The sequence below is a fragment of the Notamacropus eugenii genome, chromosome 4 (assembly GCF_028372415.1).
Source record: "Notamacropus eugenii isolate mMacEug1 chromosome 4, mMacEug1.pri_v2, whole genome shotgun sequence".
Taxonomy (NCBI): Eukaryota; Metazoa; Chordata; class Mammalia; order Diprotodontia; family Macropodidae; genus Notamacropus; species Notamacropus eugenii.
The window spans coordinates 38,481,862-38,498,725 of record NC_092875.1 but is presented as its reverse complement, the minus strand read 5'-3'; the positions used below and the strand labels follow the sequence as shown (position 1 = coordinate 38,498,725).

General features: G+C 44.0%; 1 protein-coding gene across 5 annotated transcripts in view; it reads left to right on the top strand.

Moving 5' to 3' along the window:
• Positions 1–12,973: 12,973 nt before the first annotated feature.
• Positions 12,974–16,864, top strand: part of PITPNM2 (phosphatidylinositol transfer protein membrane associated 2) — a 206,628-nt gene continuing 202,737 nt past the window's right edge. For all 5 annotated transcript variants that reach the window (XM_072600627.1, XM_072600628.1, XM_072600624.1 and 2 more), the window contains exon 1: positions 12,974–13,080. The gene's annotated coding sequence lies outside the window, so the exon portion shown is untranslated. The remainder of the gene's footprint in view (positions 13,081–16,864) is intronic.

Here is a 16,864-nt window from a genome sequence, read left to right as displayed (position 1 = left end):
TTGTCTCTCACACTCCTTCCTCTCTTTTGTCCCCCCTGCCCCATCCCGGAGCATGCCTTCCATCACCACCTGCCTGGACTAATACCTGGACTACCTTATCATATGCACAGGTCTTCCTGTTTCTGCTCTGTCCCCTTCTAAATTCTCCTTGATGCCCCTGCCAGGCTCATCTTCCTTGCAGCTCACATCCTTCCCTGCCCAGAAATCATCCATGACTTGTTATTCTGGCTTCCTTTAAAGCTCAGCTCAAATGTCGCTGTCTCCGTGAGGTCTTTTGGGATTCTGCCCTTCTTTCCTCCCTCCCCCAATCTATTAGTGTCTCCTCTTAGATATTTCCTATACTTGTTTTCTCTCAACTCCTATGTGTATGTGTTGGCTACCTCAGTAGAACATAAACTCCTCGAAGACAGAATCTCTAATTTTTGGTTTTGTATTTTTGGTGTCTAGTATAATGCCTGGCACATGGTAGGTGCCTAATGGCAGAGGGGAGGGAATAAACATTTGTTAATTGCCAGCCACTGGGCTAAGTGCTTTCTACAAACATTGTCTCATTTGATCCTTACAACAATCCTGCAAGATAGGTGCAATTCTTATCCCCATTTTTCAGTTGAAGAAACTGAGGTAAATTACTTGTAGACAACTCTCCAAGGCAGGATTTGAACTCAGGGCTTCCTAACTCCAGGCTCTGCACTCTATCCAATGAATGCATATTTGTTGATTGATAGACACGTTGCCTGCTGAGTAAAGTTCACACTTTCTTGGCTGTCATTCTTCTAAGGCCCCTCCATCATCTATTAGTTAGTACCCTAGCTTTCCAAACATTTCCCACATTATCTTCCATGTAAATCTAGGATCAGGCCATAGCTCACTGTTCTTTGTTCTCCCTGTGCCTGAAATGATCTCCCCTCCCCTATCCCTCCCCTCCCCCATCTCTCCCCACCCCCATCTCTCCCTTCCTCCATCTCTCCCCACCTCTCCCCTTCCTTTGTGTGCTGTTGAGTCCCTCCTTGCTCTAGTCTTTTTAGTTTATTGAGTGGCAACTGGCTGAATTTACAGGTGGACCAACCATCCGCTGATCTCCCACCAGCATTACAGACTCTCAGAGTGAGAGAGGATCCCAGAGGCCCAGACCTGCCCAGGACCTAGAGCCCTCTTGACTCATGCTCCTACATGAAGTGCTTTCCTCATCTCTTGTTCTTCCCCTCAGAGACCTTCCCCTCAGGTGCTTGTCTTGCACTTCTCTGATATCCTTAGCTTGTAATATTTTATGCTCAGTCACCTTCGCTGGGATAATACTCCTCACTATACTGTAAGCTTTAGGAGGGAAGGGACCATGTACAGTGCTGTGCACACAGAAGGCATTTACTAAATGTCTTTGGTTGGTTCATCAGCAAGCATTTATTAAGCTGCTGTTATGTGCCAGGTGCTGGGGCATATCCAAAAAGCAGTTCTTGCATGAATGAATGAATGCATAAAATTTGGAATAGGAAGAGAAAACACTGGTGGCATAATTATTTGTGCGTGTTTCTTATTTTTACTATCAGACTACAGTCTCTAGCAGAGCAAGGAGTTAGACTTATCTGTATCTTTGTATCCCTCATTCCCTTTATAATCATAGTTTACAGTTGTATAGCACTTTTCCCTCAATAACTTCTAAAGATAAGTATTTTTTAAATGGTATTGATTTTTTTATTATATCCTCTGCATTTCCAAATATGTCCCTTCCCCATCCCTTACCTGGTGAGCCATCCCTTTCCAAAGAGCAGTTCAGCAAAATTACCTAAGACATCGATAGATTCTTGCAGTATATTCAATGCCTTACACCCATAGGCCCCCACCTCTTCAGAGTAGGGAAGGAGGTGTATTTTCTGCCTTCACTAGAGCTAGGCTTACTCGTTGTGATTATAGAACATCACTGTCATCATTATTAGCTCTTTCTAGTTACGTTGTCATCATTTTGTATATTGTTTTCCTGATTCTGCTCAGTTCACTCTATATTAGTTCATGTAAGTCTTCCTGGGCTTTTCTGAATTCATCATATTAGTTATTTCTATTGAAATGTAAGTTCCTTGATACTAGGGATTGTTCATTTTTTGTATCCTTAGTGCTTAACACACAGTAGGTGCTTAATAAATGCTTGCTTACCACTGCTAGGTCTGTATCCCAAAGATCCAAAAAAAAAAGGAGGGGAGGAAGGACCTATTTGTAGAAAAATATTTACAGCAGCTCTTTTCATGGTACCTAAGAATTGGAAATCAAAGGGATGTCCATCCATTGGGGAATGGCTAAACAAGCTGTGCTATATGGTTGTAATGGAATATTATTGTGCTCTAAGAAATAACAAGCAGGATGATTTCAGAAAAACCTGGAAAGATATGAACTGATACATAGTGAAATAAACAGAACCAGGAGAACCTTGTACACAGTAACAGCAATATTGCTTGGTGAAGACCTGTGAATGATTTAGCTATTTTCAGCCATGCAATGATCCAAGACAATCCCAAAGAACTAATGATGAAGCATACTATCCGCCTCCAGAAAAAGAATTGGTATTGATTGAATACAGACTGAAGCATGCTATTTTTCCCTTTTTCTTTTTCTTTTATTCAAGTCTTCTTGTATAAAATGACTAATATGGAAATGTTTTACACAATTGCACATATATACCTAAAAAATGAATAAATACTTTCAGAATTTAATTAAATTTATCTAAATTTAATTGAATTTATCTATATTTAATTGAATTTATCAACTACCAAAAAAGCTTGCTATTTGATTCTCATGGCACCTTAATATTCTATTCCATTTGTGAGGTAGTGATACATTGTCATTCCTTTTTGAAAGATGAGGAAACAGGCTCCGAAGGTTAAGTGATTTTCTCATGGACATGCAGCTAATAAGTGTCAGAACTCGAAATGAAACTGTCTTCCTGGCTCTTAGTCTATCATGTTGCATCCTGGATGATTGATTGAATGAATGAAGCCCAAGGTTTCCTTACAAGTCACCTAGAACAAGAATCATTCTGATCACATACGTAGCATTCCTCATCCATAAGTCCTCCTGTCTTTCTGGGGTGCGGCTTGCTCATTATAACTGCTCAGAATTCAGGAAGTTTTTTTAGATCTCTTTTTTCTATCTACATTGTTGCTGTCTCATACGTTAGTTTCTTGGTTCTACTAATTTCACTTTGTATCTGTGAAATTAATTTTTTATTTCACGGATAGAACCGTGAAAAGAAGCAAGAACCGTGCTTCTCTATGGTCTTCCTTTACATTGTCTTTTACCACGTAGTAAGATTCCGATATATTCATGTACCACAACGTTTAGCCATTCATTCCTTAGTCGGTGGGCATCTACTTGGTTTCCACTTCTTTTGGACTACAAAAATGCTGTCATAAGTATTTTTGTATGTACAGTGCTGCCACCCTGGGACTCTCAGATTTTTCAGAGGAAGCAATCATGGGGCATCTCCCATTTTGTACTTATTTACCTTTTATTTATTTTGAACCACAAAATAGGCCTTTCCATTTATCCCTTATTCAGTTCTCTAACCCATCATTCTAGCCTGTTGAAATCCATTTGGATCCTGACCTTTTACTGTGTTAGTTTTGGGTTATCTCCACATATTCTCAGCATGCCCTCCTCAGTGACTGTAAGTTCCTTGAGCACAAGGTCTGTCTTTTTCCTCTTTTGTTTCTCCAGAGCTTACACAGTGCCTGGAGCACAGTAGGTGCTTAATAAATGTTTATTGGTTGTTCATTCTTAAGCCACTGATAAAAATCCCAAGCAGTTTTTTTCTGGAGATAGTGCTGGGGAGGAACATGAGAACGGACATGCCATTCCAAACTTTGGCAGAGAAAACTTTTACATTTTGTTACTGTTTGTGTTACTGTTTGTCTTTTAAACCTAATTGTGGAATTAATTTCTTGGTCATTGTGAACTTCATTGAACCTCCGTCCTTCCATACCCCAGTGTCCCAGGAGATTGGTTTCCTTTTGGGATACATGAGCCCATGGGCACTCTCTGGGGTGAGGGGTGTTTTTTAGGGCCTGCTGCTGTATTTTGTAACTCTGTCCCAATGTTTTAAGGAGGCAAAAAAAAAGAAAAGTAAAAATAGCCCAGCAGCTCTGGGAAACAAAGCCAGTGGGAGAACCCATGGGGACAGGAGCAGAAATAGGAGTGACTTTATTCAGATTCCTTAGAATTTCGGGGGGCTGAGGAGCTCCTAGACCCATTCTGGCTAGGTGCCTGGGTGTCCAGGCCCCCAATCATCTGGAATCATTTTGGAAAAGACCTAACAAGACTTAGATCTTGTTACCTCTGTGTGGTTCCTACTGTCACCGCCCCAGTTGAAAAGAAAAAATGGGTGTTGGAGCTAGGGCCAAGAGCTGCTGAGGCTAGAGAAGCAGAGTTTTGAAGTCCACCACAGCTGGGTTCAAATCCTGCTTTTTACACTTGTGGTGGGTTTTTATTTTTTGCGATGGGGTGGTTGTTAGGAAAAAGTAATCTCTCCATCTCCAAAATGTTTAAAGACAAAAAGTTTATCTCTCCAAAAACTTACCTTGTGGTTATTGGGGATTTTTTTTTTTTGCACGCGTGTAATAATAATAGACTTTCTCCTCATTATGTAATCTGTTATTCTGTATACCAGACCTTGGTAACTTGTCAAAAGTTTTTAGAACCCAGCTGTGTCGACTCCCGGCAACAGAGAGCTGCTGCCTCTCCCTCATAGTAAGGATTAGTCACTCTGTACTTAGCTAAATTTAACTTTTTCTCATCCAAATGATATTTCTGTGGGGTTAGGTCTTTACATAACGTTACCAACTGTCTTATGCTGAGAATTTCTCCTCCTTTTGCCAGATTCTTGTAGGGCTAGAGGAGAGGGAGGGTGAGAGAGAGAGAGACAGAGACAGAGACAGAGACAGAGAGAGAGAGAGACAGAGAGAGAGAGAGAGACAGAGAGAGAGAGAGACAAAGAGAGAGAGAGAACATGCGCATGCATGTGTGTATGTGTGTGTGTGGACTATTCCATGCATGAGTGAGTCCATCCCTTTTCCTCTCATCTTCCTCCTCTGCTTGCTCTCCTTTGCTCCTCATCCTTTTATCACTGTGTTCAGAGTGAGAAGTCACTTCCTGCAGCCTCCTAATGATCCTCACTAATGCACTGGACGAGGCTTCCCTGTTCATTCCCAGGCCTCTTAGCTTCCATCTCTAAGGTTATTCTTCCCCCCTTAAGTGCATTTCTGGGCTTCTGAAAGGAAAACTGAGATCAAAAGCAGAGAGGTTGGTGAGAAAATGAAGAAATGAAAAGAAAAAAAGAATGAAGAAAGGATGAATAGAAGAGGTGAGAAAACAGCCAAGTAACTCCCCTCTCTGCCTTGCAGCCTGGGCAGAACCTAGCCTTAACTCACTAGTTCTAGAGAGGGTAAACCAAGAGTCTTCATCTGTACTTCTCAGCTGACCCCCAGAGTGCTACTGGATGGGACAGAGCTGCAACGATCCCTGCCCTTAGAGAGAGAGCTTACCTTTCATCACGTGGCCCCAACATACATATCTAAGTATATGTGACATATGTGTAAGATGGCCACACAGTCATTTGGGGGCTAAGTGCACTAGCCTGTGGGGTGGGGTGGGGGACTAGGAAATGGCTTAAATAGCAGAATTGTGAAGGAAATGAGGAGTTTTCAGAGTAGACCTAGCTATCTCTATGTATTTAGTATAGGGGAGGAAGAACATTCCAGGCTTGGGGGAGGGTTGGCATGGGGGAAGCATCTGTGCAAAGACAGGGAGGGAGGAAATTGCATTTCATGTGTGAAGAACAGTTAGAAGGGTCGATTTGGCCAGACCAAAGTAGGCCTTAAGGGGAGTGATGTATATAATGAGCTAGCAAAAATGCTATAATAATGGCACAATGGGCAGAGCGCTGGACTTGGAGTCAGGAAGACCTGAGTTCAAATCTAGCCTCAGACCCTAGCTAGCTGGGTGACCCCAGGTGAGTCATCTTCCTCAGTTTCTTCATCTGTGAAATGGGGATAATCATAGCTTCTACCTCCCACAGTTGTTATGAGGATCAAGGGAGATTACATTTGTAAAGTTCTTGGCAAACTTCAAAGTGTTACATGAATACTGTGATGATGGTAGTGGTAGTGGCGGCGGCTACAAAGGTAGATTGAAGCCAGATTGTGGGTCAGAGGGTTTTGGGTGCCAGAGATTGTCATTTTCAGATGTTTGCATCCCAGTGCCTAGCATCGGATTTGGAATAAAGTTGGCATTTGATAAGTACCAAATTCCACTTAATAAATGCTTGTTGCTAAGAACCTGGGCTCATGCCCATTTTCACCAACCTAGGAAACTTGCCATACCCTGATTCATCTTTTTTTTTTTTAAAGATATATGTATGTTTGATAACTTTTGATTTTGCATGACATTTCCCAGTGTACCCCTCTTCTCCAAAGAGCCATCCCGTCTCATGAAGAATAAAAAGGAGAGAAAGAAACAGTCTAGCAAAACTAAACACATCAGCCAGGTCTGACATTGTATGCAGTTTTCCACACCCTCAATCCCCCACCTCTGCAACAAAAAAGTGGGGGGTGGACAGGAAGGTTTCCTTTCTTTAGGGCCAGGCTTAGCCATTTCACTTTTCCTGTAATATCCAATTTCATTTGTTTTGTTGTCCTTCCGATTTACATTGTCTTTATCGGTGTTTGCTGGTTTCTTGGTTTCCCCTTCCTTCCCTTTGCATCATTTCCTATGTCTTCCCTTGCTTCTCCATAGTCATAGTCATCCAGCTTTGTTTTTACATTCAGTATCACGCCTTTACAATCAGCTACCACAACTTGTTTAGTCACTCCCCAGCTGTCCATCCTTCATTTCCTTCAATCCTCCTGCTCTCATTTATAGCCATCGTCCCTACTCTCTCACTTCTTCTCTTGTCTATGGCTTCAGTGTAATGCCATGGCTGTCTACTTCCCTGTTCCCTGCAAACAGATCCACCTTCACTTCATCCTTATAGCCCCAGCAGCTTCCATCCCTTAGCTCTCCTCCCTTTTACAATAGGTATCTTCACTTCCTTTTCTCTCACTCTCAAATGAATCCTCTCCAGTCTGGTTTCCAACTCTATCATCCAACCTCCTGCCCTCTCCAGAGTTTGACAATCTTCACTAGCCAAATCTCTTTTTTAGCCTCTCTCCAATCTTCACTTTTCTTAGCATCTTTGAATGAAGCCTTTGATACTGTTGATCACTCTCTTTTCCTTAATACCTTCTTGTCTCTGGGTTTCCATGACACAAATCTATCCTGGTTCTCCTTCTGCCTTATCTTCTAAGGATCATGTCCACCAAAGGTGAGTGTACTCCAGGGCTCTGTCTTGGACCCTCTTCTTTTCTTCCTCTGTACTGTTTCCCTTGATGATCTCCCATTGTTTCAGTTATCATCTCTTTGCTGACGAGTCTCAGGTCTGCTTTTATCCAGCTCTGACCTCTCTCCTGACTTCCAGACTCACATCTCCAACTTCCTAACAGACATCTCAAAGACATGTTGAATTCAGGGTGTTCAAACTGAATTCATTATCTTTTCCTCTAAACCATTCCCCCTTCCCGACTTCCCTATTACTGGAACCCACTATTCTTCTGCTCACCTAAGCTTGAAATGTAGGTGTTGTCCTCACCTCCATTCTCTCTCACTCCTCCCCTATATCCAGTATGTTGCCAAGTCCTCTTAATTTTACCTATGTAACATCTCTCCCATATGCCCCCTTCTCTCTGATACTGTCGCCACCCTGCTGCACTGTCTCAAGATTTTCCCTGTCTCAGTTCTCCCCCTACTACATCCATCCTCTACCCAGCCGTCAGATCAGTCTTCCTAGAGTATGCCTCTGACCATGACAACCCCTATGAAATAAACTTCAGTGACTCCCTATGGCTTTCAGGATCGAATGTAAAATCCTCTGTTGGGCATTTGGCAAAGTCTTTCATGATTCGCCCCTCCTCCCTTCCCATTCCCTTCCATGTTCTCTTAGATACTGTGACCCTGGCCATCTCTCAGCTCCAAACATTTTCTCTGGATGTTCCTTGTGCCTCCTCATGCCTTCCCCAGGCTTCCCCTACTTCCTTCAAGTCCCAGCTAAAATCTCACGTTTTCCAATTCCCCTTCGTGCCGTGTCTCCTGTCTGCAACTTGTTTGTACAGAGTTGTTTGCATGTGCCCCCTGAGGGCAGGGACAAGTTTTTGCCTTTCTTGGTATTCCCAGGGCTTAGCATAGTGCCTGGCACATAGTAGGCACTTAATAAATGCTTATTGCCTGCTTTCTTTAAGGTATTGCAGGGTAAAAAGTGTACAAAGGTCTTCACTGTTACCCTCAATGAGATTTGGTTATAAAGCAGTGAGCCCGGCTGTTAAACCGCTGATTCAGGATTTGTATCCCTCCTGCAGTGAGTCTTGTCCCTTTCACAGAGAACCTGGACAGTGCTGTAATGATGACACCATTGGGTTTCAGGCCTGTTTTGTCTGTAAGGGAGAGCTTTCTGCTTTGGGGTTCTCTGAAAATCACCTGGGACTCTTGTTTTTACACTGATATACACTGGCAAACTCAGCTGGAGTGAACGCCTGCCAATTTCTGTCCAGTTGTCTCCTGTGTTCTTCTCTATATCCTGAGGAAGTGAGTGCCCCTCACAGCAGAGTTTTAGGGGCATGTTGTATGGAAAAGAAACAGCCTTGTGTTACTCAGGTCTGGGCTGACGGATGGTCTCCAAGGACCCTTCCAGGGCTGAGATTCTCTGATCCTCTCTGAGAATGGCCTTCATAGCTACTGTGCTTCAGTTTTCATATCTAATAGAATGTAAGCTTCCTGAGGCCAAGGAGGGATGGCTCTTTTCCGTCTTTGTCTGTAGCACCTATCATGGGCACACCTACTGTTGCATTGTATCAGTCATGACTGACTCTTAATGACTCCATTTGGAGTTTTCTTGGCAAGGATACTGGTTTGCCATTTCCTTCTCCAGCTCATTTTACAGATGAGGAAATGGAGGCAAACAGTGACCTGCCCAGGGTCACCCAGCCAGTAAGTATATGAAGCCAGATTTGAACTCAGGAAGATGAGGCTTCCTGACTCCAAGCCTGAATACCTCTGGCCCCTAGCATCCAGCCTAATTTATCAGAGACGGGAAGGGACCTTAGAGTTATTGAGTCCAAGCCCCTTAACTTGCAGATGAGAAAACTGAGGCATAGAATAGTTAGGTGACTTATCTAAGGTAAGCCAGATCTTTCTGCCTCCAAGCCCAGCCCTTCCACCAATAAATGCTAGATGTTGTCCTTCATTTTCGAAAAGGACCAAAATGACACCACCATGATAAAGTGAAGTTTCAGCGTGTCCGATTGTGGCTGATCAGACCAATACGAATTTGGAATGCTCTACCACAGGTTGGGCACAGATAGTCCGTATGAATTTTTGGGGTGGTTACACCAAATTTGTGCATCCTATGTTTACTTTGTGCTGTCTCAATTCTGCTTTGCTCTTAGAGCACAGCCCCTTTTCTTATGTGGCCACGCCATGCTGAGCGGTCCTTTGCCAATGTCTCCCATGTTGCACAGTCAAATCCAAAGTTCTTGAGAAAGACCCTGAGAGTGTCCTTGTATCACTTCTTCTGACCACCATGTGATCACCTGTCCCATGAGAGTTCTCTGTAAAATAGTCTTTTTGGCAAGTGCACATTTTGCATTTGAACAACATGACCAATGAATGTAGTACAGATGTTAATGAAAGCCTATTGAACTGAATCGAACGTGCTACCTTCCAGTTTGCTTGCCCACCTTCTTAATTCACTTGGCTCTGAATTGACATTTGACTGTTTCCCAAAATGAAAGCTACCCATGAGAAACATTCCAAAGAATGCTTTGAGAGCAGTTCTTGAGGAAAAAAAGGCTGAGCGTCAGTGGTATGTGTGTGTGTGTGCATGTGTGTGCATGCATGTGTGTGCATATGTGTGTGCATGGGTGTGTGCAAGCATGCACATGTGTGTGTTCTCTGCCTCTCAAGGAGACTGACTGTCTTTGAGGGGATCCTTCCCAAGGCTCGAACATCTAGAGCTCAAGGGGGCCTTCAGGATCATTTCATCTTACCCATTTGTCATTTTACCCATGGGGGAAACTAGGGATAGGAGGTCAGGTGACTTGCTTAAGGTCACACACAAGTACTAAGTAGCAGAGTCAGGATATGAACCCAGCACCTCTGACTGCAAACCCAGGGTTTGTTTTACCACCTCTTCTTTCAATGTTCCATGTGAGTTGTGGTCTTTATTAAATCAATCATTTTCCTTTAGTCATTTATCAAACTGGCTTGAGTTGTTCGTTATTTTTTTCCCTGTAGTTTTCACATAGTTAATATGAGTCAGTACGATTGTTCTGCCCACAGTCCAGTCTAAGGCTGTATTCTGGGTGAAAAGGGACAGAACATCCTACCCTAGCTGGGCATGTCACATCAGCAGTATTTGGATCTGTTCTGGGTGCCGTTGTCGAGGAGTGGCCAGAGGAGGACGTGTGCCCCTGAATATGAGGATCTTTAGTCTGGAAAGTAGGGGACAGGCTGGCTGTCCTTGAGGATCCGGAGGGCCATTGTGTGGAGGATCAGACTGTTCTGCTCAACCTGATGCTAGGAGGTGCAAAGAGACAGATTTCAGTTTGATGCTGCAGCCTTGTTGCACCTTATTCTTTTACTCTGTGTACTCTGTGGTTGATGTTTTTTGTACTTGATGTTCCATGCACCTCACATCGACTGTGCTCCATGCCAGGGATGTTCTCTCTCCTCCCTCAGCCTCCTCCTGGTTTCCTTCAAAAAGTGGCTCAAGATGCCACCCCTCACCCAGCTGGACCTTCCCTCTGAGGTTATTACCTCCACTCTGTCCTGTCGGTTTCTTGTATGAAGTTAGCTGTCTGTGTGTCGTCTCTCCCGTTAGACTGTGAGCTCCTGGAGAGCTTTGTATTCCCAGAACTTTCTATCCACTGGGCCACCTGGCTGCCCCTGGCACCTGGCATAGGGGCTGGTTTATCAGTGGCTGGAAGGGACCTTAGAGGTCATTGCATCCAGTTCCCTTAACATGCAGATGAGAAGACTGAGGCGTAGAGTTAGGTGACTTACCTTTGTATCCCCAGAGCTTAGCCCAGTGCCCAGCACGTGTTGTGGTTATTTCATTCAGTTATGTCTTTATTACCCCCATGGATGCCAGTGCTGCCCATGGGGTTTTCTTGGCAAAGATACTGAAATGATTGGGCACTTCCTTCTCTAGTAGATTAAGGTAAATAGAGTAAGGCAAACAGATACTAAGTATCTGAGGCTGCATTTGAACTCAGGTCTTCCTGACTCCAGACTCGGTGCTCTATCCACAAGCCACCTAGCTGCCTACCCAGCTTGTTGATTGGCTGGATATTGGGGATAAACATTCTCTCACTGAGAGGTAGTGAGTTCCCTGTTGTTGCTGGACTTCTTTCGGCCCACCCTGAGAAGACCCCTTTGTTGAAGGCTATGGTGAGCAAGGACACTTGTTGAGGTCTGGGTAGTTCTTGATGCTCCCTGGGGCTCCTTTCAGGCCAGAGATCCTGTGACTAGACTGTCTTCCTACTCCCATGACTGTCTCTCCCCTTCTTTTGTCAATCTCTCCTGTTATTGTTAGGAACTGGTATTTATTTAAATCTCATTTGATGTCAGTCTCCTTCTACCTGTTTGCCTTTGATCGCCCACACCAGCCCTGCAGGCTCCCAGTGGGGGAGGGCCCTGGCCTTCTACCTGTTCGTAACTTCCTGGGCATTAGCCTGCACCCCGTGGTACACAGTAGGTGCTCCCTTCCATGCCAAATCCTGTGATTCTGTGACCTCTCCCTGTAGGGAGAACTCTGCCTAGAAGTAGCTTAGGTTGTTCAGATTCCTGTAGGATTTTTGGATACAGGCACCCAAGGAGGCTTTTTGTGTAACTGCCCAAAATAAATAAGCAAATGAGCATGGTTGGCTGAATCCCCTTGCATGGGCCATGCCAACCAGGGGGTGTTCCCAAGTGGTGTTCACAGGAGAGGAGGAGGCGGGTGTCAGGGACAGGAGCCTGGGGGAGGGAGGGGATGGAGGACAGAAGGGGGGGTTGAGGGCAGGAGGGGGATGGAGGACAGTGGTCTCTGGTGGCAACAGCAACGATCTTGGAGAATACTAATGAGTCACAACAATGGGTTTTCTCCAGCCCTTTAAAGTTTTCAAAAGGTTTGCCAAGCTTTCTTTACATGAGCCTCCCAAAAGCCCTGTGAGCTAAGCCCTTAGTTACAGGAATGGGGAACTAGTGGGCCCCCCAGGTCCTCAAGTGCAGCCCTTTGCCTGGATCCAAACTTCACAGAATAAATCTGCCTAATAAAAGAATTTGTTCTGTCAAACTCAGACTCAGGCAAAAGGCTGCACCCAAGGAGCTAGAAGCTCACATGCGGCCTCGGCCTCGAGGCTGCAGGTTCCCCACCCCTGGCTTAGTGGCCAGAGTGCTGGGCCTCAGGCATTTGGACAGAGTCATAGCTGGAGTCAGAAAACCTTATTTTGCTGTCTTGCCTCTGATACTGAATTTCCTTCAGCCTCAGTTTCCTCATCTGTAAAATGGAGATAACATCTTCCTTACAGGATTATCATGAGGTTCAGAGTTTCACATGTGTGTGTACACACACATGAGTACTTTGAGAATCTTTTAAAGACTATATAAATGCTAGCTATTCTTATTATTATTTTCTCATCTGTAAAAGGGGAGCAGGGGATGTGTCTGCTTCATGGAACACAGGATGCCATGATGGTTAGAGTGCTGGGCCTCCACTTCTTTATCTGTAAAATAAAGGGGTTGGTCGCCATGGCCTCCAAGCCCCTTCCAGTCCTAATCTGATGACTCCATGATGCAATAATACTGACTTCTTTAACACCCTATTTCTCTGTTTTTTCCTTTCCTTGTGTGGGTCTCTCCAGGATGTCATCCTATGTGTGCCAATGCCATCCATCCTTTGCTGCAGCCAGAGGCTTATCCTCACCTTTGTCTCATGAGTGCCAGGGGCCACGTGGCAGGTGGGCGTTCCAGGTAAGGACTTTGGGGAATGTGGGGGGGAGGGGAGCTGTAAAGTTGCACCCTCTAAGGAGCTGTGGGCTGGCCTGGGCTTTGGAGTATGGGTGAGCATGGGGGGAACACACTGTTTTTGTTCGCTTCTCCCTTATACCTGAAATCTACCTTAGTTCTGGGACCCGTCAGTCACAGAGTGGATCGTAATGAGTGACTTAGCTTACTCCAAATATCTCACTTTCTAAATAAGTTGGCCCCTGATTTTTGTCTTTGACCGTCACATGGGAAGAGACCTTCTCCCCACCCTTCCCTTTTAGGGTGCTGCAGGGCCATGGTATTAGTCACCCTACCGATGTGTGGTAGAGTCAGGGGTCTACTGAGGTCATTGGGATATTTCTCTGACTATTTGATCTTGTTGCTTAACCCATACTTCTCCCTTTTAAACACACACACACACACACACACACACACACACACACACACACACACACACACACACACACACACACACACCAACTAGCTAAGCCAACAGCTTTCTATTTGAAGATTAATGGGTCTGAAATCAGAACCTGGGATTCTCTCCTCCCCCGACACCTCCTCAAGCACGGGAATACATTTTGATCTAGGATATAATAATATGTTGTGTTTATGCCTAACTTTGTCCTTAGCTTGGCTCTTTTAATGTTCGTGATTTCTGTGGCTCTTTATGGGGAATGATCGTACCCATCGTATGGATGGGGAAACTGAGGGGCTGAGAGGGGAATCCACTAAATCTGTTTTTAAGATCATGGATTTAAAATAAAGCTAGAGAGAAAGTAGATTTTTAAAAATTAATAAAAAATTAAATTAAGCCAAAAAGAAAATTAGATTAGCTCTTCTGATACCCAGTTTGGGAACTTAAGATGAAAGGGGAGAGGCAGCTGACTTTCTAGTCAGCTTTATTTTTTGTTTTTATGGGAAACTCCCCACAAGTCTCAGTGAAAAGTCCTTGACTTACCATCTTGGAAACAGATGTCTTTTCTCATCTCTGGATCTTGAAGAGGGAAAAATAAGATTCTTGAGACAAGAGGACAGTTTTCCTTTTTCAAGCTGAGTTTTCTTCCAGTGGTGAGACCCCATGATTCTGTGAAAATATGATGGATTCTCCGTTTCCTTCCCTAGACCCTCATTATGACTTCCCATCACATTCCTCCCAGAATCTGGGCTTTGCCTCTCTCCTGGCCTCTGGTCTAGCTCTCTTCCCCACTCACACTGCTGCTTCCACTGAATGTAATGTTAATATGATGAAGATTAGCAATGATTACTATTTACAAGACAAATACACAAATATCGGTGTAGCACACCCTCTGGGACCACATTCCCAACTCACAGTCACAGGCTGCATCTGGAGGGATGATTAGTGTTTTGAGATTCGAAGGATGTATTCTATGGGCTCACACTCTTAAAACTCTAGATCATGAGCCCTCACCAGTGGGCTTTCTTTAATAATCAGTAAATAGACACAAAGTAAAAGTATTTATTGCAACTGTGTAGCAAAACCCTGGGACTTATATTCCTTTGTATCAAGAGTACCCATTGAGGTAACATGGCATACATAGAGGGGACATGTGTCAAGGCAGCTCGTACCTCAGGTACTGCAGAGTTCTGATGTTCCTTTCTTTCTTTTCCTCTTGCTGTTTCTACCTGGAAACAGTATCTTTGCTGATCTTCTTAAGCCTAATTCTCTCTGAAGCTCAACTCCCAGATATATTTCTCCCTTGATTCCATAGCTGACTGTCTTCTCTGCTGCCAGGGGTCATGCTGCTTGAAGCTGTTTCCTGCCTTCAGAATTACTGCAAGAACTCAGGGCCAAGGGGGAGAGATATAGGAAGACTTTCTACCTTGTTGTCCTCTGGTAGAGGCAAGGAGGTCACACTTTCTACAAAGCTCCCTACATTGAACTCTAGTTTTTTAACTGTCTCCAGGGATGGGCAAGCCTAGTTTTTGTTTTTTGTTTTTACTTTCCCCTCAATAAACAAATATTTAATAATTCTTCCCCAATGAAAAAAATAAGCAAAATGAAACACTTTTAACAGCTATTTGTAATCAAGCAGAAACAAATTCCTGCATTAGCCATGTCCAGAAATGTCTGTCTCATTCCTTGTCTCAAGTTGATCACCTCTCTGTTAATCAATCAATCAGTCAATCAATCAACATGCCTTCTGTATGCCAGGTACTGAGCCACATGCAGTGGCTGAATGGAGGATGGATTGGAGTGGGGAGAGACTTGAGGCAGGCAGACCCATCTGCACCTACTGCAGTAGTCCAGGAGTAAGGTGATGAGGGTCTGCACCAGAGCAGTGGAAAATATGAGAGGAGAGAAGATGGTATATTGGAGAGATGTTGCAGCAATAGAATCAACTGCTTGGATGCGACTGAGAGGGGAATAGAAGAAGCTCATGGTGAATGGCCTCAATTTTTTCAATAATATATGAGTCAAAGATATTAGCTGAGAGGCTAGGGAATTGGGGAAGCCCTGGAAGGTTTGAGAAGGGATGAAAAGATTTGGAAGAGCTGCTGTGGAGAGTGGAATGGTGACTTGCCAAGGGAGGCATAATAGGATTGCCTCACAACAGTGAGTGCCCAGTTGAGGTTGTGTAGCATGAATTTGTGCTGAACTCGGCCAGAACAGTTATGATTTTCTCCACCTTTATGCAGCAGCATGTATATAGGATTGGAGTATTTCCAAGCTGATGCTTGGGAATAACCTTTGAAAATTATAAGAAAGCTAGATATTCAAGAGACGACAATGTAGAGTTGAATTTGTTGATTAAGGAATCAAGATGGGGAGAAGAGGAAAGAGTGGGCAGTGCAGGGAACATGGCCTGGGAGAAAACTGAAGGGTCAAAGGATTGGAAGTTGGGGATAAAGAGTAGGTTTAGTAAGGGACGGCAGCGGGAGAAGTGAAAAGCCAGTAGGTTGTGGTTGGATCAGGGGATGTGACAATGTGGGTAGCATGTTACAGTCCGGAGCCTTTGGAATCATCATTGAGCACTGCGTCGATCATTTTAAGTCTTTCAAACTTGTCTTTAAAATGTTGTTTTCACATAAATGGTTCCCCTGGTTCTGCTCACTTCTCTTGGCAACAGCTCCTGCAAGTGTCCCCAGGTTTCTCTTTTTCCTCATTTCTTATGGTGGAATAGTATTTCATTAGATTCTCCTATCAGAGTTTATCAATTTTTTTTGTTGTTCAGTTATATTCAGTCGTGTCTGACTCTTCGTGACTCCATTTGGGGTTCTCTTGGCAAAGATACTGGAGGGGTTTGCCATATCCTCCCTCTCATTTTACAGAGGAGGAAACTGAGGCAAACAGGGTTAAACCCAGGGTCATGTAGCTAATAAGTATTGAAGACCTCATTTGAACTCTGGAAAATGAGTCTTCTTGAGTCCAGGCCTGATGCTCTATCCACTGCACCACCAAGCCGCCCCCATTCCCCAGTTGATGGGTACTCCTTTAGTTTCCAGTTATTTCCCACTATAAAAAGAGCTGCTATAAATATTTTTGTACATATGGGTCCTTTTCTTCTTCCTTTTAGATCTCTTTGGGTAGAGGCCTATTTGTGGTATTTCTGGGTCAAACACTATTCACGATTTAGTTACTTTTGGGGCACTGGACCAATTCCAAGCTCCGCCAACAAAGTGCTGGTTTCCTGTAGCCCCTCAAAGTCTCCATTTTCCTTTTAGTCATCTTTGTTGATTCTATGGGTGTAAAGGAACCTCAGAGTTCCTTTAAGTTGCTTTTCTCTACTTCATTGATTCTCAAACT